The sequence below is a fragment of the Folsomia candida genome, unplaced genomic scaffold, assembly GCF_002217175.1.
Source record: "Folsomia candida strain VU population unplaced genomic scaffold, ASM221717v1 Fcan01_Sc014, whole genome shotgun sequence".
Taxonomy (NCBI): Eukaryota; Metazoa; Arthropoda; class Collembola; order Entomobryomorpha; family Isotomidae; genus Folsomia; species Folsomia candida.
In genome coordinates this window covers 2,625,610-2,637,317 of record NW_019091206.1, presented here as the reverse complement: position 1 = coordinate 2,637,317, position 11,708 = coordinate 2,625,610, and positions in this window count along the sequence as shown.

Genomic DNA, 11,708 nt, shown 5'->3' with positions numbered 1-11,708 from the left:
CTTTTGCAGACTGGAAGCTGGAGTCGCCAAAGTTGCACTCCAAACCTTCAAATCTACTCTCGGCTTCTGGATCCGTACAGCCAAACGCCCACCTCACTCACTACCTTATATCTGTTTACAGCAACAGATCAAGTGGCACTCTTCAAAACCAAACAAATACTGCTGGGCAACTAAGATAATTACAACTATCCAAGAATTATCAAACATCGACACCCAAGATCTCCTCTCTTACCCTATTATAGCTGCTGCGCAAAACTCCATGATCACTAATTATGCAACTAAACTTCTCAATCATGACCTCGAGAGGTGCAGAAACTCATCATTTATTCCCTTCTACCAATACCTACAAACTGACGGGTCAAGGCCCAACTACCTCAACCTCAATCTACCTGTACACATGGTCCAACTACTTGCCCAACTTAGGCTTAACCGCTACAGCATTAAAATTGGTCCCCACTACATAAAACTTGAAACAAGATGTCCCTTGTGCACATCTCACACTCCAAACAGCGTCCAACATTACATGTTTGAATGTCGTCCTTTAACCAATGAACGTCTCATCTTCATTAACAATTATATTACCGATAACAACTGTGAACCACTCGAAAAACTAATCAATCTGCTTAATTACACACAAAATGACAAGAAATTTTATTCCAATATATTTTTATTCTGGATCAACGTCTCCAAATATTTTGATCTCTGTTCTGACTACCTTTAAAACCAATACAATGTAATATTCTCAAATCTTGTAAATAATGAAAATTTGTGATTTGCAAGGGCTACTGGCCATTTATGCAATAAAGACATACATACATACATACATACATACATACATTACCAAGAGCTCGGTAAAGACGCTTATTAGGAATTCTTTACCAAGTTGCTAAGAGTGTATTTATGATAGGTGCCGAAAATATTTTTTTTAATTCAAATGGAAACTAATTTAAGTTTAGATCCCCAGGGACGATCATTGACATTTTAATATTATAAACAATAGCTCAATTTGTTTTTAATTCAATTTACGATTTTTTAAAAATATACGAGTAAACAAAAAAAAAGCAAAAAATGCTGTTTGCACTACTTAATTCTAAAAATGATGTACAGATGCAGAATCTAAACTTGCACTGGATCTGTTTAATTTAGAATTGTTATTTCCGGTGCCTATCGTCATCAAGGAATTATTATTATTGTGTCGCATTCCGCCATAATGTTCGCGAAAGTTTAATGAAAGATGCATACGAATTCACAATTTGCATAATTTACTAGGTTTTCGTACAAGAAAGGAGAAGTTGAACCTAAATAGCTATTTGATCTTGAATTTTGTATAGACTCGCAAATCGTACATTTTCCTAAACTTTTCTTCCATTATGGAAATTAAAATAAGTATGATTGGAAAATTGAGCAATTTAACATTTAACATTTCGAAATAGCTGGTTTAAGGAGTTGGTCCCTTTTAAATTTTTCGAAATAGCTGGTTTAAGAAGTTGGTCCCTTTAAAATTTTTCAAAATAGCTGATTTAAGGAGTTGGTCCCTTTAAAATTTTTCAAAATAGCTGATTTAAGGAGTTGGTCCCTTTAAAATTTTTCAAAATAGCTGGTTTAAGGAGTTGGTCCCTTTAAAATTTTTCGAAATAGCTGGTTTAAGGAGTTGGTCCCTTTAAAATTTTTCGAAATAGCTGGTTTAAGGAGTTGGTCCCTTTAAAATTTTTCGAAATAGCTGGTTTAAGGAGTTGGTCCCTTTAAAATTTTTCGAAATAGCTGGTTTAAGGAGTTGGTCCCTTTAAAATTTTTCGAAATAGCTGGTTTAAGGAGTTGGTCCCTTTAAAATTTTTCGAAATAGCTGGTTTAAGGAGTTGGTCCCTTTAAAATTTTTCGAAATAGCTGGTTTAAGGAGGTGGTCCCTTTAAAATTTTTCGAAATAGCTGGTTTAAGGAGTTGGTCCCTTTAAAATTTTTCGAAATAGCTGGTTTAAGGAGTTGGTCCCTTTAAAATTTTTCGAAATAGCTGGTTTAAGGAGTTGGTCCCTTTAAAATTTTTCGAAATAGCTGGTTTAAGGAGTTGGTCCCTTTAAAATTTTTCGAAATAGCTGGTTTAAGGAGTTGGTCCCTTTAAAATTTTTCGAAATAGCTGGTTTAAGGAGTTGGTCCCTTTAAAATTTTTCGAAATAGCTGGTTTAAGGAGTTGGTCCCTTTAAAATTTTTCGAAATAGCTGGTTTAAGGAGTTGGTCCCTTTAAAATTTTTCGAAATAGCTGGTTTAAGGAGTTGGTCCCTTTAAAATTTTTCGAAATAGCTGGTTTAAGGAGTTGGTCCCTTTAAAATTTTTCGAAATAGCTGGTTTAAGGAGTTTAGTTATCAAAGATGTCAATTTTATCCAATAAAATAGATCCGGCTACTTCAAAAAAGCGTCTCAGAATAGAGAAGAATTTAATTTGGGGAAAATTTGGGAATATTAAATGGGGAAACTAAATTCGTATCAATGTATTGCATGCAATCCAATGCAATTAAATAAAAATATTGTAAATCTTGAACAATACTGAATCAAAAATAAGAATTGAATTGAAATATTCTTGACCAAAATTGTTGTCAAACTTAAATTATAAGTCATAACTTAAAGTAAATTATAGTTAAGTCCAAGCAATAATAGGAAAGGAGACAATTTCGACCAATAACATACTGGATATGTACATCTTTTTGCTCCTGGTAAATTAATATTTTTCAAAATTTCCAGTTTTGGCGTTCAACTTTGTAAAACAATGATTAGTTTGAAGTATGTCTTGTTTGCTTACACCATACCTGTCAAAAAATTCAGTTCAGTCATTCCGATTTCTGACTGAAGATTTTCATTCACATTCAGTCATTTGCTTTCAAATGAATTTTCATTTCACTTCATCTGACTTCATTTGTTACTGCACCTCATGTATTAAAGATAGGGTAAAAAATGAAATGACTTAAGAATCTTTTCATTCATAGTCATTCATTTGAAATGACGGAATCCTTCAATCGTTTTCACTCAAGTCACAGGAAATTGATTTTCACTCACTATAACTCACCATCATAATCACTCAAATGAATAAAAGTGAACAGTGTAGGTATCCAATACATACTTTCTTGAATAAGGTGGGGAAATAAAAATAGTAAAAATTACTTGGTTACGATAAGCGCCGAAAGTAATAACTTTTTAACCTAAACGCATAATAAAGTAAATTTAGGTGACAAGAAACAATTATAGAATTAAATATTGCAAACAATAACCTATTTTTTCAATTTTTGGAGTTAAGTTTTGCATTTTTTTTGTAAATAGGTATACTAATTAATAAAAAATAAACTATTTTTTTAAATACTCAATTTCGACCAGAGCACAGGAAAAATTGGGAAAAATGATAAATCTTAACTTATATTACTTCGTGTTTAACCTAAACTTACTGTTTTCGGAGCCGATCTTATATAGGATTAATTAAATCATTATTATCTCGCATTTCGCAATGCGAAAGTTTACAAACCTTTACCTTACATGCCTTTTTTGCCCATTTCATAAACAAGGCAAATATGTCCAACGTGCATGTTAGAGTTAGAGTCCTTACAGTTATGTCGAGGGGATTTTGCCATTAATGACACGCTTTATATGCCCGGCATTTAATTAATATGGTAAAAATGTCTACTATGCAATTTCATTTTATGTATAAGTCCATGTATTTATGACCACTCTATTTACAAATATACGAAGACTTGAGGATTAGTCGTCGGAATTTGGAGCAAAAATTGATTAAATCGTATTTACTGCAAGATTATAAACATTTTGGTTAGCGTGTTCAATTTGAAATTAAAATTTTGTGATATCGTGAGACTTCAAGTCCAGAAGTTAGTTTTAACATGTATCGAGCATTTTGGTTCAAATTACAAGATTCCACTTATCTAAGCCGAAGTAATCAATACAATTTACAAAATGTATTTGTATTTTAAAATTATTATTATATTAATTAATTATATAATTTTGCTTGCGACATATTCATTAATTTTTAGCGGAAGTAACTAATTATGCAAACAAATTGTTATGTCAGCTTAATTTGTTTTGAATTGAACTACATAATTTTATTATCATGATTTTTAACATAAAAATAGGTAAAATATCCGAAGGTCACAAACTTAGAGTCGTGTAAACGTTGAAATTTGCAGATTTTCAAATTAGGAAAAAACTATGTAATATTTTTTACACTTGTATTTTGCACTTTGCATTTGTACAAGGAAAGGTTTAAAGCTGAAATAAATGGCATGTACTGATGTAAAATATCTAGGATTTAAAAATTTAAAAATTATAATTGTAATAATTAATTAATTTAATTAAATGAATTCTAATTAAAAATTTTGTATTCAACTTATAAAAGGTTTTTGTCGTTGAGAAAAAGTTCAATCAATTACGACGTGTTTTTTTAATTACTGCTAATTAATTTTAGGATTGGACTGCGGGAATTGCCTGAAAATCTGAATCACTTATGGAGTTTTGTGGCATTGAAATATACCGGGTTTAATTTTAACTAAAATTTAGGTGAAATTGTTCCCTATGCAATGCAACCAACCAACGTGAATACACTCTAAAAAAATTGTGATGAACATTTCGGGAACATTAATAGGAGTTAATTCTTTCTTAAAAAAGCATCCTCAAAATAAATCTATGACACTTTCAGGATAAATTTTGTAACGAATATTACCAACGAAGCGTTTTTTTTACCAAACTGGTAGCAATTACACACACTAAAAATAAAGTCTTTTTGTTTTGTTTCATTCTCATGATAAATGAAGTAATCCGATTTATTGAGACAATTCACGCAGTTATTTGTAACTTCGCAAAATAATTTTGCATCGATTGCATTACAGGTTTTGTAATTTTAAAATTTTATTTGGGTAGTAATTCTTTTAAATGTAGCATTAATGCGCCGGTTCAGAAATTGTGAAATTTATCCAGTTGGCAGAAATTTTTGCAGATTATGGCACATTTTTCCTGGGCGTGACTAAAAAAATAACACGTTTTTATATATATTTGGAAAAACAAACGTTACAAGTTTTCAGATTTTGAAAATTTAATTGGATACAAATTTAAATTTTTTTTTAAATACACTGTTTTATGAAATGCTATAATTTGATGTTAAATTTATCGATGATCATTTTATAATTACACCACCCTATCAAACAATACCATATTTTTAATCATATGTTTTGAAATTTTAAAATTTTATTTAGCTACAAATGTAAAACATATTTTTGACATGTAAATACGCCGTTTGTGGGAAATTTTAAAAGTGCATCATATTTTACAAGAAATTACAGATCTATGCCACTCTGTGGTTCATTATGACTAAAACAACACCACATTTCTAATTTGTTTACGTTTCAGAAAACAATGTTCCTGATTTGCATTGAAAATTGCAAAAATCTGAAAGAGTGGGAAGCATTTATTCTAAGATTTAGTCGATTTTAAGGGAAAGATTTATTTTTCGAGGACTCTTTTTTTATATTTCGGACGAAATTTTTTATGTTTCCCAAAAATATTTTAAACTTACTAGGGATACCTTTTCTATGATAGTTGAAAAATGAGTTCTAATTTAACTTTTCGTATGCACCATGATATGTTTTGATTACAAAGTGCAAAAATTTTTCTGCAAAACCAATTTGCTAATTTTTTAATAGCCTTCAAAGTTGGCGAAAGTGGGGGTGGAATAGGCAGAGTGGGAGTGTGTGGAGATGGGGGCGGTCGTATCCCTCGCTATACACTACCACCACCTGTTACGGTCATTATGATCTGGTTATTTTTCGCGACACAATTCAATGTTTAATCTTAAAATTATGCACCCAAGTTGAACTAGCTTTGAATGGCAAAGATAATTCTTTAGATTTTATAATTCCCCAGCGTTTTAAATCCACTTCACCAATGTGTATTAGAGATTCTCTTGCAAAATTAAATCTTTCGAACACAAAATCTTCTATATCTTTTAACTTCTTCAGTTTGTTGCCATTCTGGTCGATGTACGTCTTCATCCGAGAAATTGTTGCATAAGTTGATATTTTAGGGAAACGTCGTCTAGTTTTAAACAATTTATTTGACTTAACACTGTCGTAAAACTTTAAATCTTTATCATTTCTTCGAGATTATAATTATTATGTTCGATACTTTCAACCTCCCATTCCTGCGATGACGATTCTTCGGAAATTGCGTCGGTTTGAGCTGCACTGTCACCGTAAATGTCAATTTCATCGTCACTGGAAATTTCCAATGCATCGAGGGTTTCACATGTACTGGTTGAAAAATTAAGTAAATTTTTGATTAAAATCAGTCCTTCACTTGCTAAGTCGTTAAGATTTAAGCCACTGTCAATTATCCAGCGGGTACTCCAGCGGTGTCATATTTTAGTTTTACTAATTCTAGTAACAATTCTCACACTTTAATGATTTTCGCCATATTTAGAGTGGTAATTGCTAATATGATTACTTAATTGAACAATTTTCAGAGAATTTTTAACAAAAGAGAAAGAGCAGATGACTAAAATAACAATAGGATTTAAGTATTTGGTGCGCAAACTGGGCAAACTGATCTTACCACTGCGCACAATGCCTTCAACACGCATCAATTTTTTTCATTCACTTAACTAAATTTTCTTACAATTAATTAAATTTCAAGTAAACATACATAAGTTACTAAATTTATCAAACATAAGTTACTGATGGATTTCCTTGGGTCACACAGATAATAATGACCGTCACAGGTGGTTAGTGTATAGTGGGGGGCACGACCGCCCCCATCTCCACCCGCTCCCACTCCACCTATTCCCCCCCCATTTTCGCCAACTTTGAAGGCTATTAAAAAATTAGCAAATTGGTTTTGCAGAAAAATTTTTGCACTTTGCAATCAAAACATATCTTGGTGCATGCAAAAAGTTGAATTAGAACTCATTTTTCAACTATCATAGAAAGGGTATCCCTAGTTAGAGAACTAGTGAGCAATTTGTGGCAGATGTTTTCCACGAGGAAATTGGAACGAGATAAAAATCATGGCCAAACCAGTTTATATAGAATATTCTCTCTGTGATTTCGCATTTTTCTTTAGAGTAACGCAGGAAAAACATACACACTTATTTTTACTTTTGGAAGACAAGAAATGGGGTGGTATTTAACTTAAAAAAATCTGAGTCCTTATGCCAATCATATTTTGGCAGGTTTTTTAACCGAGTAAAAATTTGAATCTTTTTACGAATGTTAAAATTATAGAAAGTTTGTTTTAATTTTTAAATGGTATAAAAACTTAATATTTCAATGGAGAAATTGTTACGGAATTACTGTGGCAGTCCGGTAATAGTTTGTTACACTCTAAATAAAAATGAGTAAAATTTACTCAAGGTTGGGTAAAAAAGAGGATGACAAACCAAAAGGTAAAATTTACTCAACATTGGACAAATTTTACACAACTATGGGCAAATTTTACCTCTTTGTTGTGTCATCCTCTATTTTACCCAACCTTGAGTAAATTTTACTCATTTTTATTTAGAGTGTTGGTAATTAAAACACTATTACAATTTTATTATTGTGGTACCACAATAATAAAATTGTGTGCAACAAAATAAGCTAAAATACGCAAAATCCCCTTTTTATCTATTTCAAACTCATTTCATGATGCACATCGGGATCACATGATCACCATCATGTATGTACAGAACCCGAGCTACAACCTACATATCATTTCACTTCATTTATTACTTCGCCCCATGTATTAAGCATAGGGTGAAAAATGATAAGAGTGAGAAATCCCTTCATTCACAGTAATTCATTTAAAATGACCGAATCTTTGGCTCATTTTCATTCAAATGATAGAAAATTCATTTGCATTCACTATCATAATCAGTCACATGAATGAAAGTGATTATGTATGCATGCTTATTTGGCCGGCATTTAACAAACATGTCCAAAATGTCAACAATACATTTTCATGAATTTATGACCACTCTATTTACTATTTATTTACAAAATCTTTGATTACTAGTCGTCAAAAATTTGCATACAAAAATTAAGTAATGCATAGGCAGGCACTGAAATTGTGGACGCTTTGGTTGAGCGATAGTAAAATCTTGTGATATTGGGAGACTCCAACTCCACAAGTAATTTTGTGCATTTTGGGCATTTTTACGCAAAAACAAAAACAGATTGAAGCCAATTAAACCACTTGAAAGTAAATTGATGCTTATTTCTAGAATTTTGTGAGTTGAAAACGCAATAAGAAATCGTTAATGTTTCAGCCGCTGTATTTTTCTATTAAAAATTCTTTCAAATATTGTTACAATTCAAAATAAAATTAGAATCTCTCCAAATTTCAAAATTTCCTAGGAAATTGGTAGGTTTCCTTTCCCTTTTAACATTTTATAGATTTTAAGCCAGATTTACGTTATACAAAGATACGCGAATGTAAATATGCGTAACGCATGTTTGATGGAAGATTCCATTCCGTTCACCCGTATACGCGTACCTCATTTGAATAGCAATCAAAATTTATCATGATGAATTTCTCCGTAATTTTGCAAACAAAACGAAATACGGAGTTTCTCAATGAATGTAAATACTATATGTTAAAAATTCATGAACCACATGGACCAATCTAAACCGATGTAATTAACAAATTATTCAAAATATTTAACTTCCGGCATCGACATACAGCAGATCTGTTAGTAATTTCGTACCCCTAATTTTTGTAAACTTTATGATAATCGATGCGAAATGTGGCAATCGTAAAAACTTCAAAGTTTGCCATGACTCAAGTTCAAGCTCAAATTTTGGTTATTCAAGTTACCGCTTTTCAAGTTACCGCTTTTCAAGTTACCGCTTTTACCCAAATTTCCGTTTTTCCATTTTTTTGCGGGGATTTAAATTTTTTGCAATTCCGTATTTTCTATTTTTACGGATCAACCGGAACTCAATTTTTTTCGGGAAATTATGCAACTCCATGACGAAATGCAGTTGGAATAATTTTACAATTTATAAAGGATAGAGATCTTGTTTCCAATTTATTCATTTTTGCAAAGGGAGCAGAATCGCAGATATGTGCAGAATTGGGCAGCGTCTGTTGCTAAAATATCCCACCGGAGAGTCCGGAGTTGAAGGGATCCCATTTAGATCCAAATCCAGTTTTTTGGGGTAGACAGGGTCCTCCGGAGGAACGCAGTTTATGGAGAAATGCGAAATTCAATTATTTTTTTAATATTTTAAAACAATAGGATAATTTGGCTTATCGGTTAAGGTTCCCATGGATAACGCGTAGGCGCGTAATCTGACTCTGCCCCTATCCAATGTATTCAAATGCAATTTCTAAAATCGAATCAACTCCATGAGTTTTGAGATAAATGCAACTTTTGATATTTTAATATAAAGCTAATTTAATTTTTGGTACTACAAACAAGTCAATTTAAAAAAAATTAAAAAATTCATTTTCGAGGAAATTTATTGTGAAAAATTGACAAACGTATTTTTTAATTTTTTTTAAATCGACTTGTTTGTATTACCAAAAATTAAATTAGCTTTAGATTAAAATGTCAAAAGTTGCATTTATCTCAAAACTCATGGAGTTAATTCGATTTTAGAAATTGCATTTGAATACATTGGGTAGGGGCAGAGTGAGATTACGCGCCTACGCGTCATCCATGGGAACCTAATGTAATCGAAGTGTGCGGACGGTGCATGAGAAGGCCTCCCCTCCATCCCAGGCTACATTTTTCGTCACATTTACATTATCCCCTTGCCAGTTGGTAAAGTGATAGGAATTATATTTCCAATGGGGTCATATGTCATATTTTTAAATGAATAGTTGTCGAATTTATTTAGTCTATTCCATTTAATCATTTTGTAACCGAGTTAACAACTGCTGATCTTTAGTTCAAATACACTAATGAAAATATTCGTTAATTTTATAACTGACGTGGAAATATGTGAAAAATGATTTACAATTCTATTCCTCAATTGCAGACTTACAATTACTTACAATTGCATACATTGCTTCATGATGAACGGTCCTTAATTACAACAACTTTCGCTACTGCTTCGAGTGCTTCGACACCTGCTTTGTCAGTAGGATTATAAAATCGTCCAGATTATAAAAAATATGCATTCTTGCTGCGAGTTTTAATTTGTCAGTGTGATAATGGCACTGATAATGGCAGGTTGAAGGAATCATTAACAATGAAAAGTGTATAAAAACAAGTGTCACAACCAATTATCAAAAAAAACAAGTATAACCAACATACATATTTCATTACTACTATAAAATGGTTTCCAATAAGAATGTCCATGAAGTAAGCAGAGTGTGCAAAAAGTTGCCGGTTTCAATGACAAATTGTCTTTTTTGCCTGTCTTTTTGCCAGTTTGATGCCTTTTTCCGTATGTTTTTTTATGTTTGTGTGCATACATATTTGTATCAATTCTCACAAGCTTATCAATTGTAAATTACAATTTGTAACAAGAAACTGCGGATGTCATATATTCCTCATGATTCATAACGGTCTAAAAACAATGATATCCTACTTAATTGGAACAAAGTATTTACACGTTTTTCTTCTTGTGAGTCTCAGTTTCGTTCACATCTCGCGAATCGGGTCAGTTTTGTTGGGTGCAAAAGTGGGGAAAGTTGCCGGCTCGAGTTCAGTCTGCTTTCACTCGCTCCACGGCCAACAGCTCGCTCTCGACCTCTCAATCTCGCCGGGACGAAATCCAGTTTCTCACTAAAATGTTTTATAAAGCGATAGAATTGTACAAATCTGCAGTGGTAACAGTTTTGTTACCGCATGAGTTTTGCACATATCTGAAACCAAGTGAGCTAGGTGAAGTTTGTAAAATTGTGTTACAAACTATAGATAAATAATAATGCTCATCTCATAATCTCATTAATACAATAATAATAAGGGTAGAAAACAAGCATGATGTTGAATTCAGAATTGTGAATTGAGAATTACTTTATTATGTTGCACATAACGTCTATATATACATGATGAATTTCATATACTTAAACATCCTCATCTTACTAATCGTGACAAATACCATTCCGAATACCAGTACAACCATGATTATGATGCATAAGGCATATTTTATGCATTACTAAAAATAACCTGCTTATTTTTAACACCCTCCTTGAGGCATAAAATAACTAAATTATTATCCGCGAATGATCTCTTCCAAAGATTCCGCGTCGTTGTTTAAATCCAGAAGTTGAATTCCCGTCCGATGAATGATCTTGTCCTCGCTAACCTTATCATAATTCTGTCTACAACACAATGTCAGTTTTGTGTGTAAAATCAAACCCAGCATTATTGCAAACCCACCACCAATCAAGGCGACGATGATCCAAAAGTTGGTGTCGTTAAAACGGTACCAATGATTCTCATCCAAAGGTGTGAGCAGTTCCATGGTCCCATCCATCCCATCCCATTCCACTCATCCCATTTTACCGATGGTGTAAGATGCCACGCAAGCTTCTCCATCATCAAGGGGTCCTCTGTTTCATTATATATTATACTAGCGTATAGCCAGGCCAAGGCCGGGTTCTAGGGGGTGTGCCCAAAGCGAAAAATCCGTCATACTATACTTTAAATAATTCCCAGTGGAGACTTTGTCATACTACATACATACATCAGAGTGAGGGTTTGCCCAAGTCATGCTGCATTTTAATTAATCTGGTCAC